General features: G+C 41.1%; 1 protein-coding gene and 1 long non-coding RNA gene across 11 annotated transcripts in view; one reads left to right on the top strand and one right to left on the bottom strand.

Annotated features, from left to right (window-relative positions):
* The window catches only part of FGF13 (fibroblast growth factor 13), a 488,610-nt gene that overhangs the window by 397,726 nt on the left and 67,739 nt on the right, over positions 1-23,145 (top strand). The gene's annotated exons all lie outside the window — the stretch shown is intronic.
* Positions 14,216-23,133, bottom strand: LOC139081175 (uncharacterized). The gene is made up of 3 exons (XR_011536269.1): positions 22,997-23,133; positions 20,713-20,938; positions 14,216-18,946 (listed from the first exon to the last, which is right to left on the bottom strand). It is a non-coding gene; the product is annotated as an uncharacterized lncRNA (long non-coding RNA).

Genomic DNA, 23,145 nt, shown 5'->3' with positions numbered 1-23,145 from the left:
CCCCCCTGGTACACAGCTGTATATCCTAGTTGCAGGTCCTTCTAGTTTTGGCATAGGGGACGCCGCCTCAACGTGGCCTGACAAGTGGTGCCATGTCCGCGCCCAGGATAGGAACCCTGGGCCGCCATGGCATAGCGCACTAACTTAACCACTCGGCCACGGGGCAGGCCCCCACCTTCATCTTTGAAGAATAATTTTTACTGCATATGTAATTCAGGTTTGACAGATTTTATTTTTCTTTCACCAGGTGAAATAGTATCCCATTGTCTTTTGTCTCTCATTGTTTCTGATGAGAAGCTATATATTCTTCTTATCATCATTCCACTGTATGTAGTGTGTCTGTTTTCTCTGGATGTTTTCAAGATTATCTCTTTATCTTTGGTTTTTCATAGTTTGACTCTGATGTGCCTAGTTTGTTTTATTAATCATGCTTGGTATTCTCTGACCTTCTTGGATATTTAAGATGTTGTCTTTCATAAATTTTGAAAAATTGTTGGCCATTATCTTCTCACATATTTCTTCTGCTCATTTCTCTCTTTCTTCTCCTCCAGGGACTCCAATTACTCATATGTCAGATAATTTGCTGTTGTCCCACAGATATCAGGCACTCTGTTCCAGGTTTTTTACTGTTTTATTTCTTTCTGGATACTTTCTATTCACATGTTTCCAAGTCATGGATTCTATTCTCTGCTGTATCCAGTCAACTGATAGTCCCTTAAAAAACGAATTCATTGTCTCTGATACATCCACGTTTCATTTCTAACTTTTCCATTTTTCTCTATTTATACTTCCATCTCAGTGCTGAAATTCTATATCCATTCATGCATGTTATTCCAGTTTTCCACTCGATCTTTTAAAAATTTTATCATAGTTATTTTAAAGTACCTGTTGGATAATTCCTTCATCTAGGCCATCTCTGGGATTGGTTGTATTGACTCTTTACCTCTTGAGAATGTTTCCTATTTTCTTCCTATTTTGTAAGTCTTTTGTTTTGTTTGTTTATCTAATTTCTGTTTGAATAAAAGTCACTATGGGTAAAAGAACAGAAACTAAGGTAAATTATATCAGTGTCCAAAAATGAGAATACCTTTTCTTCTATTAGGCCAGTAGTTTTTGGTTTGGGATCCAGCTACTGTTAGATTGATCTGGATCAAGTTTCGTTGTTCCTTTAGTTATATTCAATTCACCACAGGTTTCACCTTATTTAAGAGCAGGATCACAACCTTCTCTTTAGCAGGGCTTTCAATCTGAATACTTGGATAGTTTGTTTCTCTTCTCCTTCCTTAACCACTTACTCCAGCATGCTCTGTAGACTGGCTCTGTGGACAGGCTCCTCCCTGGCAGGAGGGGATGTTCTCTCTTTTATCTCTTGCTCTCCACAGCAGTAGAGGGCTACTGGGTGGTACTCACTGTACTCAAGGTACTCAGTGCCTGTGGGGTTTCTCTCAGTTATTCTCCTTGCCCGATCTGTACTATGCACCCGGGATTTAGGGGACAGAGTGTCTCTCTCAGCTTTCCTGCTCTTCCTCCAATGGCAGGTGACCACTGTCTCCTACTCATTGTAAAGCTTACAGTATGGGAGGAGTTTTAACTCATATTTTCTGGGTTTTATTTACCATCATATCTTAGACTTGTGCTTGAGTACCATTATTGCAGAAATAATAGTACTCAATACAATGTTAGTAAAATAACTACTAACCACATAATATTCCAAAATTCTATGCATGCTTGACTAAGCAATAATTGTACATAACGCCTAGTTAAACCCAGTCTTTCCAATTTGGAGGTCAGAGTTTGTTCATAGTAAATTTTCAATGAAAGGTCTTTGAAGAGTCAAGGGGCTATGGCTCAAGGGATAAAGTATTTGGGTATGGGAGAAAGGAAAACATTCTCTGTGTCTATACATATTTAAATGCTAGGTGAGAAATTGACTCCCCTCTTAAACTTTGGAGAACCTGGAGTTATAACTCACAAAGCCAAAACAGGAAAGCTGCAATAATTGTATCAGCTTACAGTGGAGTATAACCAAATAAGCCATTGCATGATGGATTATGATTCATAAAAGGCTTTTATTTAGTACAAATGTGTCCATATTTTACTGCATATAAGGTTCCTCAACAGAGTATGAATTCATATGTTTTTCTTCAGTTTTTGCTAACTGTCGCTTTGGAAAGGATAATATAATATTAAAATACTGGGTGAGTAAAAGTGTCTGTTACATTTAAAATATAGTTCTCCTGTCTGTCTTTTTTTTCATATTTAGTGTTATGGCCTTGTTGAACTTGGGAGCCTTGTTTGTTTTTTTTCCAAATTGAAATAAGGAGTTATATGAAAGTAATATCCAATGGGAAAAACATAAAAATCACAGAACTTATATATTTTTCCAACCCTTTGTTGTTCACTGTAATGCTTTTTGGAGCATTCCTTGTGGGCCATACTTCCAAGTATCTAAAGACAAGGAAATATTAATCATTAGCTTCGTTTCACATTTTACTGGGTACATTTTCTTAGTAGATCACAGAAAATGTATTGGCCTCACTCGTATCCTATGTATTTCTAGGATAAAACTAGAAGAACTGTTCACCCATAGAATTAAATAGGGTGAATTTGTTCCAGTTATTTCTTCCGTGCATCTCATTGTATTTCATCATGTAAAAAGTGATGTGATTATGGGCTTTAGTCAGAATGTTATTTTGTTCACTTAAGATTCATTCTCAGGAAGGCTGAACAAATTTGAATTTCATATGAAAGCTTTCTGTATGTGTTTCAGTAACTCCTTCCCTTTCTATCAGAGAAAAGCTTCTTGTTGGAGAGATCTGCAGATCTCCCTGTGCCTGTGGGGCTTGGACTAGCAGCAGGGGTCCCTCACTGAAGGCTACTGCTTCCTGCACCTCATTAGTGGGAAGGCCATGCGTATTTCCCAAAGAGAACATTGGCCTTGCAGTTATCCAATCCTTCCAGAAATTTGACACTGAGTAAAATTTGCCTTCATCTCTCACTAGAAAGCCACTGAGTTAAAAAAAAGAAAAAACATGAATTTTATTCTTGCTAAGAGACAAAGCTTGGAGTGTACAGACCACAGGTTGTGGAGACAGACTCTAGCATTCCCCAACTCTGTGATTTGGGCAAGTTGCTTAGTCCTTCTAAGCCTCACTTTCCATATCTGTAAAACTTGAGATAAGCATAATACCTACCTTGCTGGGTTATCTATGGATTAGAGATAGGGTTTGTAATGAGTGTGACACTTAACAAATACCAGCCATTATTATGGCAGCAAAGCATTGTGTTAAAAGCAGGGACTCTGCAGCCACACTATTTGGATCCAAATCATGCCTCTGATATATACTAGCTACCACTTAGCTAAGTTGCTTAACCTCCCTATACCTCAGTTTTATCATCCAAAAATTAGGGATAATAATATTACCTATCTCATCAGTAGGACTACATTAATTAATATATGCAAAGGACCAGTGTTTGGCACATACAGTAAGTGCAATGTAAGTTTGCTATTATTCTTTTCCATTCCAGACAGCCCAGACCAGGGCAGGATCAGGAGATGGGAGACCACTGGAGGTCTCAACAGAATATCAGTCACTTCCATTGGTCTGTAGTAGATGGGAGGCTCTGACTTTTTGTCAAGATATGTGTGCAGATAAAGCTGGCTTTAATAATATATATCAACAAGAAGAATAACAGAAACAGCAACTATAATTTATTGTGTGTGTACTGTATGCCAAGTACATGCTAAGCTCTTTACAAATATTAACCCATTTAGTTCTCACAGTTACCCTAGGAGGTAGGTACCATAGTTATTTTCATCTTACAGTTGAGGAAACTGAGGAACAGAGAGGTTAATTGGGATTTTTAAGGTCACACAGCTAACATGCTACAGAATCAAGATTTACACTTAAGTTTTCCAGTTGCATTAAGTGCAGAGCCTGTCCCGGGTCTTCAGGCTTCCTGTGCCTCATGACTTCTTCAATTTGATGGAGTAACTGCATATGATGAACAAAGAATTCTATGGCTGTGATTAACTCCCATGACCATTGTTTTTCTAATTAATGGTGGGTTAACTAAATTCAAAGAGGTTTTGTATACATAGGGCTCTTATTTTATAGATGAAGAAATAGAAGCCCAGAGTGTAGACAGAGTTTTCCTAAAGTTCCAAGACTAATTAGTAGGAGAACTGAGACTCAAACCCAGGATTCTTGTTTCCATCATTCCATCACGTCTGTAGTTTGAAAAGTGGAAATGACAGTTTACCTGAACACAACTAAATACCGTTTCTAATTATCACTTGCAAACTCATAACAAAAGTTGCCTTATTACAATGCCTAGTCCTTAATTTTGCAAATGCAAAGTCATTCTTTGTCCATTACCAGTAATATCAATATTTTTGCAGGGAGGAGAAAAGGAGCTTCAAGCTTCCTGGGCACGTAAAAGTAAATATCACTGGGAATGCGTGCCAAATATCCTTGGTTAGGAAAGAAGCCATTATGTTATCAATAGTCTTTGCCCTAAATGGCATTTCCTTTGCTGCAATCACAAACACCATGTGTAGCCAGCTCCTCTGAAGAAGTAAAGACTTGAAATTTGTAATGTCTGATGCTGGCAGTCTTAATGCTAAGAAATCTCACAGTACAGCTTAGGAAGAACAAGGGTGCAGTTTCTGATTCAATGAGGCATAAGGGAGATATTCTTGACCTGTGTCAACTTCTTGTGCTCTGATTGTTAGATTCAGGGAGCTGTATCCCCTGGTAAATAACCATATCATGGGCTTCACTAGCCTTCACTTGTTGCTTTTCTATTAGCAGTGACAGAGGATGTGCATGCCTCTCTCTACAGACTCAGCAGCTGTCTTCTTGCTGCCCTGTTGGTACAGTATCATTTGTGTACTCAAGATGGTCCCATTAACTCAGGAAATTGTAAAATTGGAAAAGAAAGAATGAGTGAAAAATAGGTTTTATTTTAGACATAACTTTTCCAACCCCATTGAATGCTATTATTTATTTCCCCATAGTTCAGGTTAAATAGAAATTCTATTCGGACTACAAGGCCTCTGAAATGTTTTCCAAATCAAGATGAAAAATAAAACAAACCACAACTTGCAACAAGTATTGACCTATTATTCACAAAAATAAATGAATTGAAGCAAGCCATGATATGCAAGACAAATGAAACTCAAACTGGGTTTTAATAAACTTTAAAACAATTTCCATAATTTTAGGTTCACAGAAAAGTTTCAAAGATAGTACACAGAGTTCCCATATACCCTTCATCTAATTTTCCCTAATGTTAGCATCTTAAATCACTATGGTACATTTGTCAAAACTAAGAAACCAACACTGGTACATTACTATCAACTAAGCCCCAGATTTTATTTGGATTTCACCAGTTTTTCCACTAATGCCCTTGTTTTATTCCAAGGTCCCATCCAGGATACCATATTGCATTTAACTGTCATGACTTGGGCTTTGGTCTGTGGCAGTGTCTTTGTGTCTTATTGTTTTTTAGCTTGGACTGTTTGAACAGTATCTCCACTTGACTCATGTGTCCCAAAGATAAGACCACTGACTATTCCAGCAATTCACCTCGTTTACAAATTCTGATCTGAATTTGTAAGGACCATACATGCAAAATTCTACCTTAAAACCACCTTATGACCAACCCCAGCCCATAAACCCTGTGGGTACTCTTTGCTAACTCTCCCCTTTTGAGCCACCATCGAGACTGTCAAGGGGGTACTGTCTCTTGCTCAGCATGTTTCACATATCCAGCTTTTTATGACCAACAAGTTTCTCTGGTGGTCTTTGTGATGGGGTTTCAACAAAGGGGTCGATAATGATCTAATTCAATCATTGACTAAATGCAAGAATCCCTTCTACAACATCTGGTAAGTGTTTACCAGGTCTGTATGAACCCCATATCTCCTGTATGAACACTGCCAATGACAGGGCACTGATTGCCTCTCAAGATAATCCATTCTATCCATTTTTGGACAGCCCCTATTGTTAGAAATGGCTTCATCAAAGTGAGCCCTAATCTGTTTCCTTGCAGCTTCTCTTCATTGGCCCTCTTTCTGTCCTCTAGAAAATCAAGATATTGGAAGGGAAGTAAGCTCCATCTACAGTCTCACTCCAGTGGTGTGGAAGGTGTCAGACACACTTGGGTGGTCCAGCTTTGTTCAAATTGTGTCACTTGATAGGTGTCTGAATTCAGCATGTGACTCAACGTCTCCTCTCCAGGCCAGGCTTATTGTGAAAATGAAATAAAATAACACATATGAAAGCACCTAACACATTGCCAGGCGCAGAGAAGACTCTTAATGATAGTTTGTCAGGATGATCAACTCCTGAATACCCAGAATGAAATGTACCATTTATGTTGTATTATATTACTATTTTCTCGGCTCTTCCCGACAGCGATGAATTCTAACATTCCCTTCTTATTAACTAATTTCCTGAAAGATTTAATTTTATTTTTCTGTTGTCCCTTTTTTCCTCGAGGCTTAATTAAGCTGTTACTGAACAGAACCAAAGTGTTAAATAACCTGAGAGGATCAACTCCTAACATTCACGAATCCCATATATCACCAACATGTGATTAGTCACGCTGTAGTGGATGGGACAATTTGGCAGGGATTAGCAACTACCCCTGCTAATCAACAAAATATGCAAATTTGGCCCTGCTCACGGCATTGATCTAAATCTCCATGGCAACACCAGGGTTAGCTATATACATGTGAAGAAGTAATTTCAAAGCTGCAAAGTATGAGAGAAATCACCGCAATAAGCATCAAGGAAAAACAACTGAGTAGTCGTCCCACTTCTTGAAGAAATTCATGCAACTTTCTATGAGTTTAGTGGTATCTTTACTGTTCCTGAGCCTCTACTACCGGAATGTTAATTGGCAATGATATAAACAGAAAAAAAGCAATAGGGAGTAGGAAAAGGTCAGAAATGATCCACAAAATATATAATCCATCTGTTTGACCAAATAACTATAAATTAGGATTATTTGCATATCTGTGTGTAGCAGGATTGTCTGGGTTAGTGTCCCACCACTTATTAGCTGTGTGACTTTAGGCTAGTGTTTAACCTCATGGTACCTCGTTCTCCTCATCTATAACATGGGATTAATAATAGTTCCTACCTCATAGAATTGTTGTAAGATTTAAATGTCAACATATGTAAAGTGTTTATAACAGTGCCTGGTCCAGAGTAAATGCTCAAAAAAACGTTAGCTGCTATTATTGTTATCACTCTCTCGTCATTATTATTATCCTGCTAGTTGCTCATGATTCTGGAATATCGACTACTTTTCAGTTTTGTACCCTGTGAAGAAAATACACGGCGAGAAAGGTTATATTTTCCATTTTCTAATTTTGTTTGTGCTGGAAAAGAGACTTGGAAATGTCAGCACTGGAGAGGTTTTATAGGTATTATCATTTTCAATTTTAGTAAAACACTTAGGAAAATGGTAACTGTGATTCTGGTTGAGGCATAGGATCCAAGTAAAGCCACATTATTGTTTAAACTATTCAAAATCTAGAAGCAGGCGGATGCCTGTAAAATACGATGTGATCAAAATTGAATTAGTTGACCTCAGAAACTGAATCACCTCTTGATCTAATTACTGTGTGTGTATGTGTATATATATATATATATATATATATATATATATATATATCTGAAAAACAAACTCAGGCCCCTGCCCCCTCATGGACCAATTTTCTTTGTGGTCTCAGCTCATTCGCCTTGCCTCTGTCTGTTGGTTGATTAGGTTTCTAGTCCAAGCAGGATAATTGCAGTAATTCAAGTTTGAATTTAATTTTCAGGCTTACATTTGATGAAAGATTATTCTAATAGATACTGGGCTACTCGCTTTGTGAAATCAAAATTGTTGCTGCTTTTTTTTTTTAAAATGCAAGCAAAACTGCTGCCGATCACCACCCAGTGGTTCAAAAGCTTTTGGAGGCAGCCTAATGGGGCTGAAAGGGAATAAGACTAGGAGTCAGAAACCTTGGGTTTGAAACCCTGCTGGCCTCCTCTAGTATCTGATTCTTCTTCCTTCACTCCAGTGTCCTTTTTTTAATTTTTCAATCTTACACCTTTTTGTAAGCAACTACAATTCCTCTTTGAAATGAGGTAGGGCCTAAACTGATTAGTAAATAAAATAGTTGTGTGATGGTAGGCAAACCATGACCTCTTGGTGAGAGAGTTTTCTGGTATATAAAATGGAGCCAATTGAAACCTTCTCTGGCTACCTGACCCTTTCACATGATGATCAAATAAGATGATGATTGTAAAAGGGCTCTGTCAAACCTTGAAGTGGCGTATACAATCATCCCTTAGTATCTGCGGGGGATTGGTTCCAGGACCTCCATGGATACCAAAATCCACAGATGCTCAAGTCCCTTATATAAAATGGTGTAGTATTTGCATATAACCTATGCACATCCTCCTGTGTGGATCTCTAGATTACTTATAATACCTAATACAATGTAAATGCTATGTCAATAGTAGTTTTACTGTATTGTTTCGGGAATAATGACAAGAAAAAAATCTGTGTATGTTCAGTACAGGCACAACTGTCATAGGCCTTTCGATCAGCAGATGGTTGAATTTGCAGATGTGGAGGGCCCATTGTACTTCTAAAGAATTATTTTAATATCAAATATGACTAAAATATGGACCAATCTAATTACTAACCTGATTTAACTTTCCCTTTCACAAGGATCCAGTAGTCCCCTGCTTATAGTTCAATGCCTGAACTATAGTTCTGTTTTTAATTAAAACATGGCCTCACTCTAACAGGCATTTACAGGAACCTGCTCTTATCAAAATGGACCTGTCCTGCATTTCATTGCTTTGGATGCCTACTGTCTGCTTTCTAAACAGAGAAAGGGAGAGTCAGCTAATTCATTTAGCCATGAAACTATCATTTTTTGAGTCCCTACTCTGTCTCGATATGGGGTTCCAGAGATGAAGTCCCAGTCCTTGCCTCAGGGAGCTCACTGTTTGGCGGGCACGACAGACAGGTAGACAGAAATGAGTATTATAAATGCCATAATAGGTGTGTGTGTAGGGTGCTATCGAGCAGAGAAGAGGAACCTGTGTCTTTACATGGGGATTGTTGGGAAAGGTTTCCCGGAGGAGATTATGCCTGAGATAAATCTTGAAGAGCTTGCTGAGTGGGAAGGAGTAGAATTTTCTAAGATGTGGCCGTTGGAGTGGCTAAAGGGCTGGAGGGGGTGTTTGGGGAGGGTAAGCACTTTGGTATGTCTGAAATACATTGTGTCTGAGGCAGGAGGTAAGGGAGACAAGGAAGTCTGGGGCCAGTAAATGGATGGCTTGTAAGTGGGGAGCCCCTGAGACTTGTTAACAGGGCATGGCATGATCAGATTTGTTGATTAGAATTGTAGCAGTGAGCAGAGTGGTTTGATCACAGGCCAGAGAGAAGGCTATGGTGGAGTTCAGGCAAGAAATGAAATAGGAATAGGTGAAAGTCTTAATAGGAATTTAGGAAGATATTAAGAAGGTAGAACCTGCAGTACTTTGTTACTTCTTGGTTGTGAGACAGGCAAGGGAAGAATTCAGGATAATGACCAAGTTGCTGGCTTGGTTGAGATGGGAGATGAGTCAGGAAAGGAATAGGATACAAGACACAACCTTAATAGCCTCAAGGAATAAAGGAAAGGAGCTGGTTTGGGGAGGTGAGTTCAGTTTTGGATTTGTTTAGTTCGAGGTCCTGGGTGGCATTTGGGTAGAACTATCCATATATAGATCTCGGAGGGGCTGTCTGAGCTGCTGAAGGTGAAAGGGAGGAAAAAGTTTTCCTTGACCCTCTTAGGGTCCCTGGCCAGGTCTGAAAATTAAACGAAGACAAATTAATAAGAGGAAAACATATAAATTTAATATAAGTTTTATGTGACACGAGAACCTTCATGAGGAAATGAAGAAGCAATTAGAACCAAGAATTAGACCTGAGTATTTTTATGCTAGGTTTGATGAAGAATAGACAGTCTTGTAGAAATACAAAAGGTCAAAGAGTATGAGGTGAGTGTAGTAAACTGAAGCAAACTTAGCAAGGCCTTTCTGTTAGGATTCCTCCTGGTGTCCCTTTGTCTTCAAAGATAACGATGCTCCTTTCCCCTGGGTGCGAGGAGGGTGAAGAGGACACTTCTCACATGAGGCTCTTATGACCTGTTTCAGGGGAGAAGGGAGGAGGGAAGGTCAGAGTGACTTCCTGCACTTGTCGTTTCTCAAACTCCTTCAGCTTAAAATATTCAATATGCCAAAGTGTCATATTTGGGGTAGCGTGTCCTGAACCCCATCAAAGACCATGGAGATTTTTGGAGTTGGTACAGTAGAAAAGGTCGTTATTTCCTGCACTATTTATGAGGCTAAGTCTGTATTGTATTTCGAGAGTCGGCAAAATATCATCTCCTTTTATTTTTATTTTATTTATTTATTTTTTGAGGAAGATTAGCACTGCGCTAACATCTGCCGCCAATCTTCCTCTTTTTGCTGAAGAAGACTGGCCCTGAGTTAACATCCATGCCCATCTTCCTCTAATTTATATGTAGGACACCTAACACAGCGTGGCTTGACAAGCAGTACGTAGGTCCGCACCCGGGATCCAAACAGGCAAACCCTGGGCCGCTGAAGCAGAATGTTCGAACTTAACCACTGCGTCACTGGGCCAGCCCCAAAGTGTCATCTCCTTTTAGAGGCCTTTCCTGACCTTCCAATCTCAATTAGCTTCTGTATTACTCTTGAATAGGATTCTGTCCTTTTGTTTTATAGCAGTGATCGCAATTTATAACTACATATTTATGTTAATTGTTTACTCTCTGACTCTTCATTAGACTGTAATTTCCCTGCAAGCAGGATCACATCTGCCTTGTTCACTGCTGAATACCTACAGCTCAGTCTGGCACATAATAAATGCTCAAGGAACATTTGTTGAACAGATGAATGAAGAGTAAATACCTAGAAAGAGGAGAATGAGGAAGAAAATTAGAGGGCATAGGTCAGAATTCTGAAGAACTCAAATGGTCAGTAAGAGGAAAATGAGATTGAGAACGAGCAGTCAAATATAGTTAGGAAGAAAACCAGGAGAACATAGTCTCGGAGAAGCCTATGGAAGAGTGTCAAGAAGAGAATGGTCAATAGCATCAGATACTGCTGGAAGGTTGTGTAATGACTGAGAAGCAGTCGTTGGATATAACAATAAGAACATTAGTGATGATCTGAGTAAAAGCAATTTTTGTGTTATGGTAGAAGTAAAGACTAAATAGAGACTTCTAGTCCATATGTTGAACTAAGGTATTGCAGAAGCCCCATCTTTCCATAAAAATGTAGAAATAGTGGATAAATATTACCTTAAGTCTTTGACAATACACAAGAAAATTCAAAAGTGAAAAAGGACAATCTCCAGGTGACCGAAACAAAGCAGCAATTCAAAGCCAAAGCAAAGTGCAACAGTTGAAGCTAAATGGCCATCAGGAGTGTCAGAACTCGAGCTGTACCCTGGGGCTTAATGTGAAGCCACAGTCCTGACACAGAGCCGTGAGCTTCCTGCAGAAAACCAGGAGCCAGGAAGTCCTGCCCAGTTCAAGATAAATCAGGACTCCAGGCCTAGGGATGCAGAATGTAGGCACAGTGTCCATTCTGGGATTAGACCATAAGAAATTGAAACCCCACTTCTGAATTTGTACTAAAAATCTGGGAAATTAAAGGTAAAAGCAAAACTGACCTGGATCCAGTGAAATCCACAGAGTGCTGGCAGAAAAAGAACACAAAACTATAGAGATAGACACCTACTATCCAGGGTTCAAGTGGGACTTCTACAGAAAACAAGTCTCCTGCTGATGTTGAGCCCACAGTCAAATTTATAGACCAAGAAGAGAAATAAACCATTTCAGGGAGAGTCAGCAGCGACAATAAACAGGGTAATCCCTATTTCTGAAAAGTTGGGGCCGGCCCGGTGGCGCAGCGGTTAAGTTCGCATGTTCCGCTTCTCGGCGGCCCGGGGTTTGCCGGTTCGGATCCTGGGTGTGGACATGGCACTGCTTGGCATGCCATGCTGTGGTAGGCGTCCCACATATAAAGTAGAGGAAGATGGGCCTGATGTTAGCTCAGGGCCAGGCTTCCTCAGCAACAAAGAGGAGGACTGGCAGTAGTTAGCTCAGGGCTAATCTTCCTCAAGAAAAAAAAAAGAAAAGTTGTATAAGGCAATATGAAAGAGACTTTAACATAAATATCTTCAAAATTTTCAATAGGATCAAGGCAGGACTAGGATCCATAAGGTATGAGCAGCACATTGTGAAAAACTAGCAGACACATTAGAAAAGATGAAACAGAAATTGTGAAAATTATATATGTGTGTATGTATGTATATATTCATATATAATTTTTAATATATATTATTGTAAAATATATAATATATGTATGTATATCAATGAAATAAAAACAGAACCAAACAATAGACTAAACCCAACTAGAGGGGTGATTAGTGAAGCACTCAGATTCTACACAGAAAGATAAAGAGATGGAACTAGGAAAGAGAAGTAAGGAGTCATGAAGGAGAGAATGAAGTCTCACGTACACCTAATGGAAGTTTCAGAAGAAGAATAGAGAGAGATTTAAGGAGAGCCAGTGGATGGGGGGTTGATGGCTAAATTTCCAGAATTGAAGAAAAACAGTTGAACAATTGAAGGAGCACAATTGAAGAGGAATGCAGTGAGTAGGAATATTTTTAATGTTTTAAATATATTCAAATATCAACCAAATATGAGTTGTCCCTCTCTAAAAGGGACATTGAAATTTATATAGAGAAATTACTAGGAATATATGTGTAGACACACACACACACACACACACATAATATAATATTTAATAAAATCAGAGTGCATGGTGAATGTGAAGTAAGGAAGTGGGGATTGTTGGTAAAGACAAGTTCTTTTCAAGAATTTTGGCTATGAAGGGTAAGAAAGATTGAAGAGGAGCTGAATGAGCTTGTCTGACATATTAATTTATGCTATATGAATAGCAAATTCAGCTCAGCAACCTTATGTGTACATTTGCATGCACACACATTCATAGAGCCAGTAGTATAAAATGGCAGCCGACTTTAGATTGAGGGATTTTCCAAAGCTGTTCCTTCACTTGAAGCCACTCCAGCAGCCCGTTCAGTCATTTAAAATGTCACCGTTAGAGGCGCTCTATTTTAGAATGTATAATATTGCCTCCATAAGATCCCTATTAGAATGAGCCATTTCCTGCGGCAAGTGGGGGGGGGGTTCATGAGGACATATTAGTGCTCATTAACCCAGCACTGATGAAAGTATCTGATTAACTAGCTATCTTATTGGAAAGCATTGGCCCAGGGATGGGATGCAGGAAGGACAATTTTAATGAAGGAGAAGAACTAGGACAGCCTGGATCCTAAAGTCTTGTCCGGACAAGCAGGTTCCTTTGGGGCCTCATAAGGACAGTAGGCATCTGGGCTGAGGTGCTGGCTTTACAGCATTGCCGGAGGCCTGCCTGGAGTGTACACACATGTACACACACACACAAATGTACACACACTATGTTGTTTTCGTTCTTCTTATAGTGAGATAGGGCACTATTGTTTTCCTTAACAACTCTAAGTATATATTTTTTCAGACCAAAGGATACCAAGATTCTGATAGAGAAAGTAGGCACTGGTATTTTAGGGGCAGGAAGAAGAATGCAGTAAGTAGGAAGATTTTTTAATATGTTTTCAATATATTCAAATACCAACCAAATCCCAGTTGTCCTTTTCCAATAGGAATACTGAAATCTACATAGAGGAATTACTAGGATTATCTAGCCTGGACAGTCATCATTCCATAATCTTTAATTCATTTGTTAGCTTGAAGTTTTATGATCATCATAATAAAATTATTTAATAACTGCCCACATGCAAATCTCTGGTCTCCAAGCTCACCCCAGTTATTGCAGGAGGAGAATGCCTGACTCACTGTGGCGTACGTGCCAATTTAATTTTTATTTTGATTGGCATCTTTCCAAAGGGATTACTTCTACTAAACCCTCTGCTGATGGCAGTTGTAATTCGATAAACTATTATATACTTGAACATCACCATTGACAATATGTCCCGAACAAGATCAGTGGGAAAGGGAAGACAATTGGTTTACAAGCAAGAAATAAACAACTCACACATGTCCATCAGAATATCCACATAGCACATTTTATTTCTCCTGATACCCAGAATGCTTCATGACCTGCCAGTAATCAATATTTCACAGAAAAGTACACTCTTGGAGAGTGGTTACACTGGAAGATCAACTCGTTGCCAAGTGATTTGAAGTGTTAGGGCATAAAAAATCCAAGGTTTCGTAAATCCTCTCAGCTGAGGGGAAGTAATATGGCCTGGTAAGAAGTGTTCAGCACCAGGAGTCAGTTTAACCCAGATTTGAAGTCTGGCTTTATCCAATTTCATTCCCCGACTTCCTAGCTCTTCCTCATTCTCCAAAATTCATCTTCAGTGAGATGGTTTTGTGTGTGTGTGGTTTTATTTTAAAGATTGGCACCTGAGATAACAACTGTTGCCAAACTTTTTATTTTATTTTTTTGCTTTTTCTCCCCAAATCCCCCCAGTACATAGTTGTATATTTTAGTTGTGGGTCCTTCTAGTTGTGGCATGTGGGATGCTGCCTCAGCATGGCCTGACAAGCGGTGTCATGTCTGCGCCCAGGATCCGAACCGGTGAAACCCCAGGCAGCCGAAGCGGAGCACGCGAACTTACCCACTCGGCCACGGGCTGGCCCCCAGTTTTGTGGGTTTTTTCCTTTTTCTGAAGCTGACTCCAATTCCTGCCCTCCTGTCCCCAGAGTTAGCTGTGTCTGCTTTTGTGTGCCCACAACACTTTGGACATTTGGTACTACTCTTACAGTGTTTAATCACATTTGTGTTTTAGTTATTTTCTTTACTTCTCTTTCTCCTCCACTCGAGGCCAGGGACAATCACTAGAGAGTCAATAGAGCACTTTTAAGAACATGGGATATGAAGTCCCAATGCCTGGCTTTGAATCCATTTGGCTCCACCACCTCCTACCTGAATGGACTCATTAACCTCTCTTAGCCTCAGCTTCTTCATCTGTAGAATGAGGATAAGCTCATGAGGGTGTTGTATTAAATGAGTGAATAAGGATACAGTACTTAGAATAGTGCCTGGGATATAGGTAGTGCTCAATAAATAAATTATAGCTATTAGTACCTTTGCATCCTTCAGGGGGTAGCTCAGAAAATGGCAAATTGTTTGCAGTCAATTCCAAACGAATGCACAAATGAATGAATGAATGAACAATTTGGCCCAGGACAAATTCATTTAACATCTCTTGCCTCAGATCTCTTCTCTAAAATGAGACTGTTAATTGAGCATCAAGGCCCCTGTTAGGAAATCAGGTTCTAAAATTGCTTGAGGTCTTCAGTGGTTGCAGAGAAGTTACTAAATAATTTCAGTCTCTTTCTACTTTTAGCTGTTTGTCAGAAGGGAAACGTTAGAGCAAGTTAGTTCGAATGGATACTGGAGAACCCCCTGATTGCAAAAGGATAGTCATGGGCTTCAGACCGTGGAAGTAAATACACTGTGTGTAATATTTTTCTCTCTTTTGGCTGAACTCAAGCTTCCTGTAGCTGAAAGCAGATGGCAGACAAAAAGCTTACAGTGTGGAAAGCCAGTTTTCTCTGTATGGAAAGAGCTGAGAGAATTGGGAGTGCCTTAACTTCTTATCTCTGCTAAGTAGTGATGCAGATAAAGGCCAGTAAGTGTCCTTTGGGTCTCATAGCATTCCAAAGCCCCAGATTACCTGAGTCAGACCAGGTCCTGTGTCAAAGTGCTCTCTGTGCTGAGGCACTAAGAATGACATTAAGCAGTGATTTATAATTATTTAATTTTAGTGAGAAAGGTAGTGATGCTTTCTTTAAATATTGTTCCAAGAAGTTATTGTTAAAAGTGTGTGAACTATATTCATAACTATAACAGGTCATATCCATTAGGTCATACGCTAATAGGTCATATCTAGTCTTGTTTGTTTTGTTTCATAATTCAATTTTGTTTAAAAAAAGAAACAAAAAACATAACTGAATTGAAAGTCATGCCATATTCCGTCTTTTTCTGTTACCCAAGCTAAGAGACAGCCATATCCAGGCACCACTGTTCAGTGACCTAAATTTCAGACCCAGTGCCAAGGAGGAAACAATCGTATTTAAAGGGCTTGCTTTGTACACATGATTGCCTGAGATTCTTTAGTTTAAATACTGGCACTGCCACCTGGGTACAGGCCAGGAAACCATAGATATATCACTTAGTCTCTCTAGACTTCACTTTTCTCATCTGTAAAGTGGCAATAATGATAATACCTACCTTACAGGTTGTTGTAAGGGTTAAAAAATAGTGTTACAGCACTTAATTTGCTTGTCCAATTATAGCCACAGCATTGATTGAGCGTTATCACTATTTGAAACCCAGTTTTGGCAAAAAAAAAAAAAAATCTTAAGCAGAGTGGCGAGTTTAAAAACCATCTAGGGCATCTGCACAGTTCTTAGGTAGATCATGGACTTGTCCTTCGTCCCCTCCCTAGAATCTGGAGGAAACCATTTCCTCCAAATTCAGCATGTTCTCCTGCCCAAATCCTGGTTGGTGTCCAAAAAGAGAAGTGTTAAGACTCTTAATCCCGAGAGAGCACTGAAGTAGTTTCCCGTTATCTCTCTGCTCCTTTAAAAAATGACAACTGTTGATAGACAATTGGTGGAAGCAGTGCCGTTGGCAATCCAGAGTTCCCTGTGCTGGTTGCGAATCCTGCCCCCTTATCCTAAGTAATAATGAACATTAGATCATTTGCAAATACTGCGTTCCCTTCCTCAATCTTGAGTTTAGGTCATCTTCCTCAAGAAATCCTATTTCTTGAAACAGCTTAGATCCAGAAAAATTACTGATTGTCTGCTTTTGCCTCAAATCCTCCATCATGTTTTTCCTAGCTTTTCATTTAGATTACTTAGTTCACCAGGCAAGAAATGAACCCAGTGTTATAGATATTTTGCCTCTGAGTCTTGCACATTTTTAGTCTGCCATAAATGTTTCATCATAGAAACACTTCATTTATATTTGCTAGCCACCAGTCAGTTCATAAAATAGCAAATATTCCTTCAAGATATTCAAATATTAGTGAATAAAACTGAATCGAACTCAAAGAAGCTGGTGCTTTTGTTGGCTCTGAATGCTCTGTCACCACTGAGGCAACCCATTTGGTTAAGAATGAATTTATTGGATGTACAAAGTTTTTCCCACATGTTGGATGAGAGAAACTTTCAAAAATGGATGTGACTGCCTTGACCGACATGCTCAAAGTTCACCCAAAATGATCTTCCAAAGGCAAGGGCACTAGCTATCTCCATGCCCCATCAGACAGGATCTTAAACTTTCTCAATAATGATCTTGCTGTCCCTTTCCCCATGACCACTTCTTGGTTGCAGGTCATGGGTATACAAATAGTAGTGTAGTTTTTATGATAGAATGAGAACCTTGGAGACATCATCCCACATACCCACTGAGATAGATAAAATTTCTGTTGTATTCATAAAAGCTTCTATAGGAGAATCAGCAATTAATTATGGTATTTAACAACCCTTACTGAGACGAATGTTTCCCTTGTACAAAACTTTAAATCCCCGTATGTTGGAGCTTAACCTCATTTCCTTGTGTTCTCTCCTAATGATCATGAGAGAAACCTCCACCCCAGCAATCCTATATTTTCTCCAGGTTTTCTTGATTAAATGACCAAGCAGGTAATCAGAGGCCTTGAACTCTTGATGTTGCAGCTGCTATGGCTAATTAAGTGGCAAAGAGCTGAATTCATAGATATGATTAATACTGTCAGGGTGCTTTATGGTTTTAATGTTCATAAATTATGACTGAACAATGAAATTTTTATGTGGGTTATAGGATTTTTCTTCTTCGGGATTAGAATTAACCAGTGTGTTCCCAATTGATTTTAGGTATAAACTAGAGGTGACTTCAGTAAATTCTATAGCTTAAGTATTTAGAGAATGACCTCAGAGAGAGGACATAATGCAGACCAAGCCACCATCCTAGTGCAATGCAAGCCCAGGGTTCTCTGGCTTGTCATTCTGAATGCAAATCAGGAGAGCCAAACAATTTCTAAAAGAATGGTCCTGGAGACCTTTGTTTCTGAAGCATAATTCCCCCAAATGATCTGACTAGGAGAGACTCTTTGCCAGCTAATAAACGTGTCAGGTTATGTTACAGAATACAGTAGTCACACTTTCTGTCCCTGAAATTCCAGTGTGACATTGACAAGATTTCCTTAAATGCATTTTCTTCTTGCTTGGAGTTAAGTGGCAGAGCCTTTGCTAATGGCCTTTCTCTAATCTCCTCATTTGTATTTCTATCCAGTTATTTCCCTGGGCTTTTGGACATAATGAGACCACAAAAGGTGGTACTTGCTGCCCAGTCTCTTAAATACCCCCTCTGCTGCCCTACTCAGTTAATGGTGAGATCTAGTGTTGCTTGACCTTGTGCACGTGAACCAGCCCCTCCTTCCTCCCTTTGAGCTCATCATCAGCCCGGGACCTGGTAACCAGTCACTCAGATGTTTTGATGGACTGTTAGTGAAGATGGAGAGCAAACTGGCAAGTGGCTCCAATTATGTTTATCTTCACAAAGGGAGGGTGTTTGAAATCTCTCGTTTTCAGAGTTTCGGAAAGACAGCCAATTCCTTTCTGCTCAAAAAGTACTGAGGCTGCTCCTGATTAGGCTGTCTGAATTCTCTCATTTTTACTCATCACAGTCACATCTGTTTGGGTTTCTCTCTCTCTCCTGGAGATGCCTCTTGAGAGCAGGTCCCTTCAGCTTCTTTACAGCTCATCTGAGGCCTGCCAAAAGAGATTGGCAGGGAACGATCAGCATTCTATGCTCTGATAACTCACATAACTCTCCCTTAAAAGAATGCTAAAACCTGGTTCTCAAGTGAAGCCATGAGGAATGGGGCCAAAGAGACTTCTGTATTTCTCTTTGGAATCCAATTTAGACTTTATGTTCTGGTAGGGTGGGAAGGGAAAGGGGAGAGAAGTATGAGGAGGGGAAGATAAAAAGGTAGGAGGAACATATACAAAAGAATCATAGACTCCCAGAGCCAAAAAGACTTTAAGGAACGTCTCATTCAGAGGTTTTCAAATGTTTTGTTTTTAGCAGCGGACTCTTTTTATTTTTTTCATAAGAAATCATACAATGAGCCCCAGCATATAAAAGAGTGGAGGTGCTGCAGTTGAAACATGGTGAGGGAACTTATATCACCTCCATGTACTCTCAGGGCTCCGCAGAATACAATTTGAAAGTCACTGAGTCTAAAGATGGCTAAAGACTTTAAAGATCGGAAAACTGAAACTCCAGCAGGAGAAATGACATGCCCAAGCTTACACAGCCAGTTAGTGGCAGAGACTAAAGTGGATTAAAATGTATGCCTCCTGTCAGGCTAGAACTCTTTGTGAGTTGAGTTGGAGAAAGGAGCTAAGGATGCTTCTTTCCTTAACATGGTCCAGGACAGAACTTGGTGGACGGTGCAGTGGAGGGACGAAGTCTGGGAGAAGAAAAGGCAAGTGGACCACCCAGCATAGAGGAGTTGGGAGCCCTGGGGTTAAGCAGGGAGAATTGAAACTGTGAATCTAGAGGAGATCCCAGGAAGTTACATAGCAAAGGTACAGTGTGAACTGGTGGGAACTGAGCAAGACAAGAGAAAAAGGCACTTTGGAAATAAGCGTCAAAGGAAAGTTCTTTATTCTTCCTCCCATTAAAATGCCATACTACTGGTCTGGAGGGGCAGTAAGGCAGAAAGAAAAGGCAAAATATGCTTTTCTAGGGTAGGCTGCAATTCTTTCCTTTACTGCGCCTTCCTAAGATGAATGGGGTTTTGGCACAATTCTCCTTTGAGGATTTGAGAGTTATATTCACACTCTTCTCTGAGTTCGGAAGCACTGGAGAAATACATAAGAGAGTTAGGAATAGATCAAAATATTTGTTTAATTAATGGCTAAGATGATTGCACAATTTGATTTGGACCCAAAGTCAAAATGGCTTTCCTTCACTTTCCCCCTAGTTGCTCCCCCTCTAGTCACAGGCCTCTGTGAGTTCTCTTACTGGAGGAGAGAAGAGAATGCATGTGGTCTGTAGGCAGACAGATCACAGAGATTTAGAGGCCCCTATCTCTAGCCTCACCAATCATGTGTCATTTCTTTTCTTGTCCATGGAGATGAAAGAAGACAGGGGGTGATATAAAAAGGCAGAAGTACATTTTATGGACTGACAGGAACATGTGGCAGGGAGAGAGTCGGGTTTCCCTATACCCCTCATCTTTCAAGATTAAACAATTATTAATTTGAAGAGAGAGGTTAGAGCAAGAAAGGTGTCTATAAACACCCATAGAATCATCCAGTTATCACCTTGGCCCAGGGGTTCCTTGAGGTCAGGGCATAGAGTTTAATTCTCTAATTTATTAAAAAAAAAAAAAGCTGAGGGTGGTGGATAGGGGTGAGTAACAGAGCTGATGTATTTACATGTTTGTGTTTCAACTTTGTAATGATGTGCCCCTCCTCATTATATATTCCAGAAGTCTTCTCTGCATCTATTTACCTCCAATACCCACCTCAGAGTGGCCATACACGTAACTGTCCAGGCATCCTGAAAATACTTTAGGAATGGTGTTTGCACAAGCAGTGAGTGCTTCCCGATGGAGAAGTGGAGGAAAGAGTGTGGGAAAGCCCTCCTCATTTTCTCAGTACCATCTCCTCATACTTCCCAAGTTCTCTCCCTTGCTTGAGTCAGAACTCCGTCCTTCTTTAGCTTTTTCACGTCTGCTTTGGTTCAGGGTCCTAAGAGAGAAGCAAGAAGAAAGAAAAAAAGGCCCTTGGGGTTGGTGCTCAGCAGAAGGTAAAAAGAGGCAGAGAGCAAGTAGAAACCTCTTAACTGTCCCTCCCACACCCCAGATATATGGCCCTGGTCAGAGCTTCTTCTGACCCCTCTTTTGGTTGGATTATTTCCCTTCATGGTACTTGGAATTTGAGTTGCATACATTCTGACCCAGGAAACATCCTCCTACCCTTCAGAATCAATATAAATCATTTGTCATTTATTTTCAACAAACATTTATGGGGCATCAACTATGTGACAGAAACTGTGCCGGGAGATGGGAATTTAGTGGTGACCAAGACCCAGTCCCGATTTTCAAGGCGTTCAAAGTCCAGTGGGAGCAGAGCAGGGTTCTCCCTCCATGAATTGAAGTCTGAATGTGGATACTTGCATTGCCTTGAGGTGCTAAAACTCTCTTCTACCTTGTCCTCCCTTTTCCTTTGGGAAAACCAAAAGCACAAACAAGTAGACTAACCTGCAGGGAATTTCAGACCAGTTGGCATCATTCTCCTGTAACTATCCATCTCAGCCCCTGCAACCTTCAGCCCAGGCTGCCTTTGCAGACGCATGCTAGTGCTTCTGATAGGGCAGGAGACATTTCAAGATTGGGGAGAAGTGGAAGGGAGGGTGGCAGCAGCCTCCCCTGTGGAGCAGTGAAATCTACAGAAGGGTCAGGTCAGCTGTCAGCTCTGATGGGCTAAGACGCCTGAAAGAGTTTCCTAGTTGGGAGCTCAGGCAAGAAAAGAAGGGCTGGAGCCTGGGCATTTGGTTTTGCATCTACATCAATTCTGAAAATATCTGGAAGGGGGCAGAGGTCCAGTAAAGAGAGTGTGGTGGCAGCTCCAAGATAGAGCAGCCCTACTGTGGGGGGCTTCCTTTTGGGCATCAGAAATGCAGTAAAATAGTAAAACAATCGTGTCTCTTTGAAGGTGGAGATGTGGATGGGCCATTCTCTTTTGTTGCATTCTTGACCTCAGAACTCCTCCTTTCTTCTTCTCCAGATTAAAACATAGGGAAAGGACAGAAATTGTGACTACAGCGAAGCGAGCAAAAAGACAGACTTGATTCCTGAATTGGAGGGAAGGGAGGCTGCTTGAGCTTGAGCAGAAAAAAAAAAAAGTAGATTGGAGATGGGCCAGAGCTTAAAAAAAGAGGCTTGGCTCTGCATTTCCCAAATACTGCTTATGGTACACGACCCCAGCTCTCTGCTTGGATCCCAAACCCGAACGGAACGATGAGGGGCCGCAGAGGAAAAACGGGGTACTGAACGCACAAATTGGCATGAAATGAAAAGTCAGCAAAAACCACTGGGTGGCAGCGTGGTGTGCGGGCGCAGCTCTGCAGTGCCTGCTGCTACTGCTGCTGCCGCTGCCGCGAGGGCTGAACCCGTCTGGGAGCCCTGGCCTCTCTCCTGAATGGCTACAAGTGTCGCCATGCGAAATACCTCAGCTGGGGCCTCGGTGTGTGGGGATGTTGTGAGTCCCAGCCTGGGGCAGGGGGCTGGCGAACTTCCCAAGGGCTCCAGGCCGGGTGTAATCTGGCCAGCTAAGATTCAAACACTAACGAAACACCCTACCCCGCCATTCCCCATCTCCAAGCAACCCCCCGGCTCCTCCAACCCAACCACCTCATCCCGGTACCTCCTCCATCGCTGTTTCCTCCCGAAGCTCCTTTAGGGAAGAGGAGGGGAGAAGGATTTGGGCGATGTGGCAGTGCCTAATTCCCTACAGGTGTTAGCCCAAGCGGTCCGCCGGGGACTTGGGGGGTGGGGCGGGTGGGGGCGGCAGGCGGCCGGGAGCCAGTGGGCTGGGCTCCGGGAGGGAGGGGCCGCCGGGGGAGGGGGCCTAGCGGAGGCCGTCGCGCTCTTCCGGAGGGTGCCTGCGGCGACTGAATTCCTGTGCTGAGACTGTGCCGCGCCCAGGGCAGCAGCAGCAGCAGTAGCAGTAGCAGCAGCAGCAGCAGCAGCAGCAGCAGCAGCAGCAGCAGCACCAACAACAACAGCGAAGATGCGAGGCCATTACCTGTTTGATCCCTGTCGGAAAGCTGGCATGGGCCAACTTTTCCCGATTGTCAGGCCAAGAAGTTGCAAGGACTAGTCGGAGGCTCGGAGGGGCCAGGGCGAGGGCGCGCTCCCCGCGCGCTTCCTCCTTCCCTCCTCCCTCCTGCCGCC

The sequence above is a fragment of the Equus przewalskii genome, chromosome X (assembly GCF_037783145.1).
Source record: "Equus przewalskii isolate Varuska chromosome X, EquPr2, whole genome shotgun sequence".
Taxonomy (NCBI): domain Eukaryota; kingdom Metazoa; phylum Chordata; class Mammalia; order Perissodactyla; family Equidae; genus Equus; species Equus przewalskii.
Note: the sequence above shows the minus strand (reverse complement) of the source record. Positions and strands in the feature narration are given on the sequence as shown.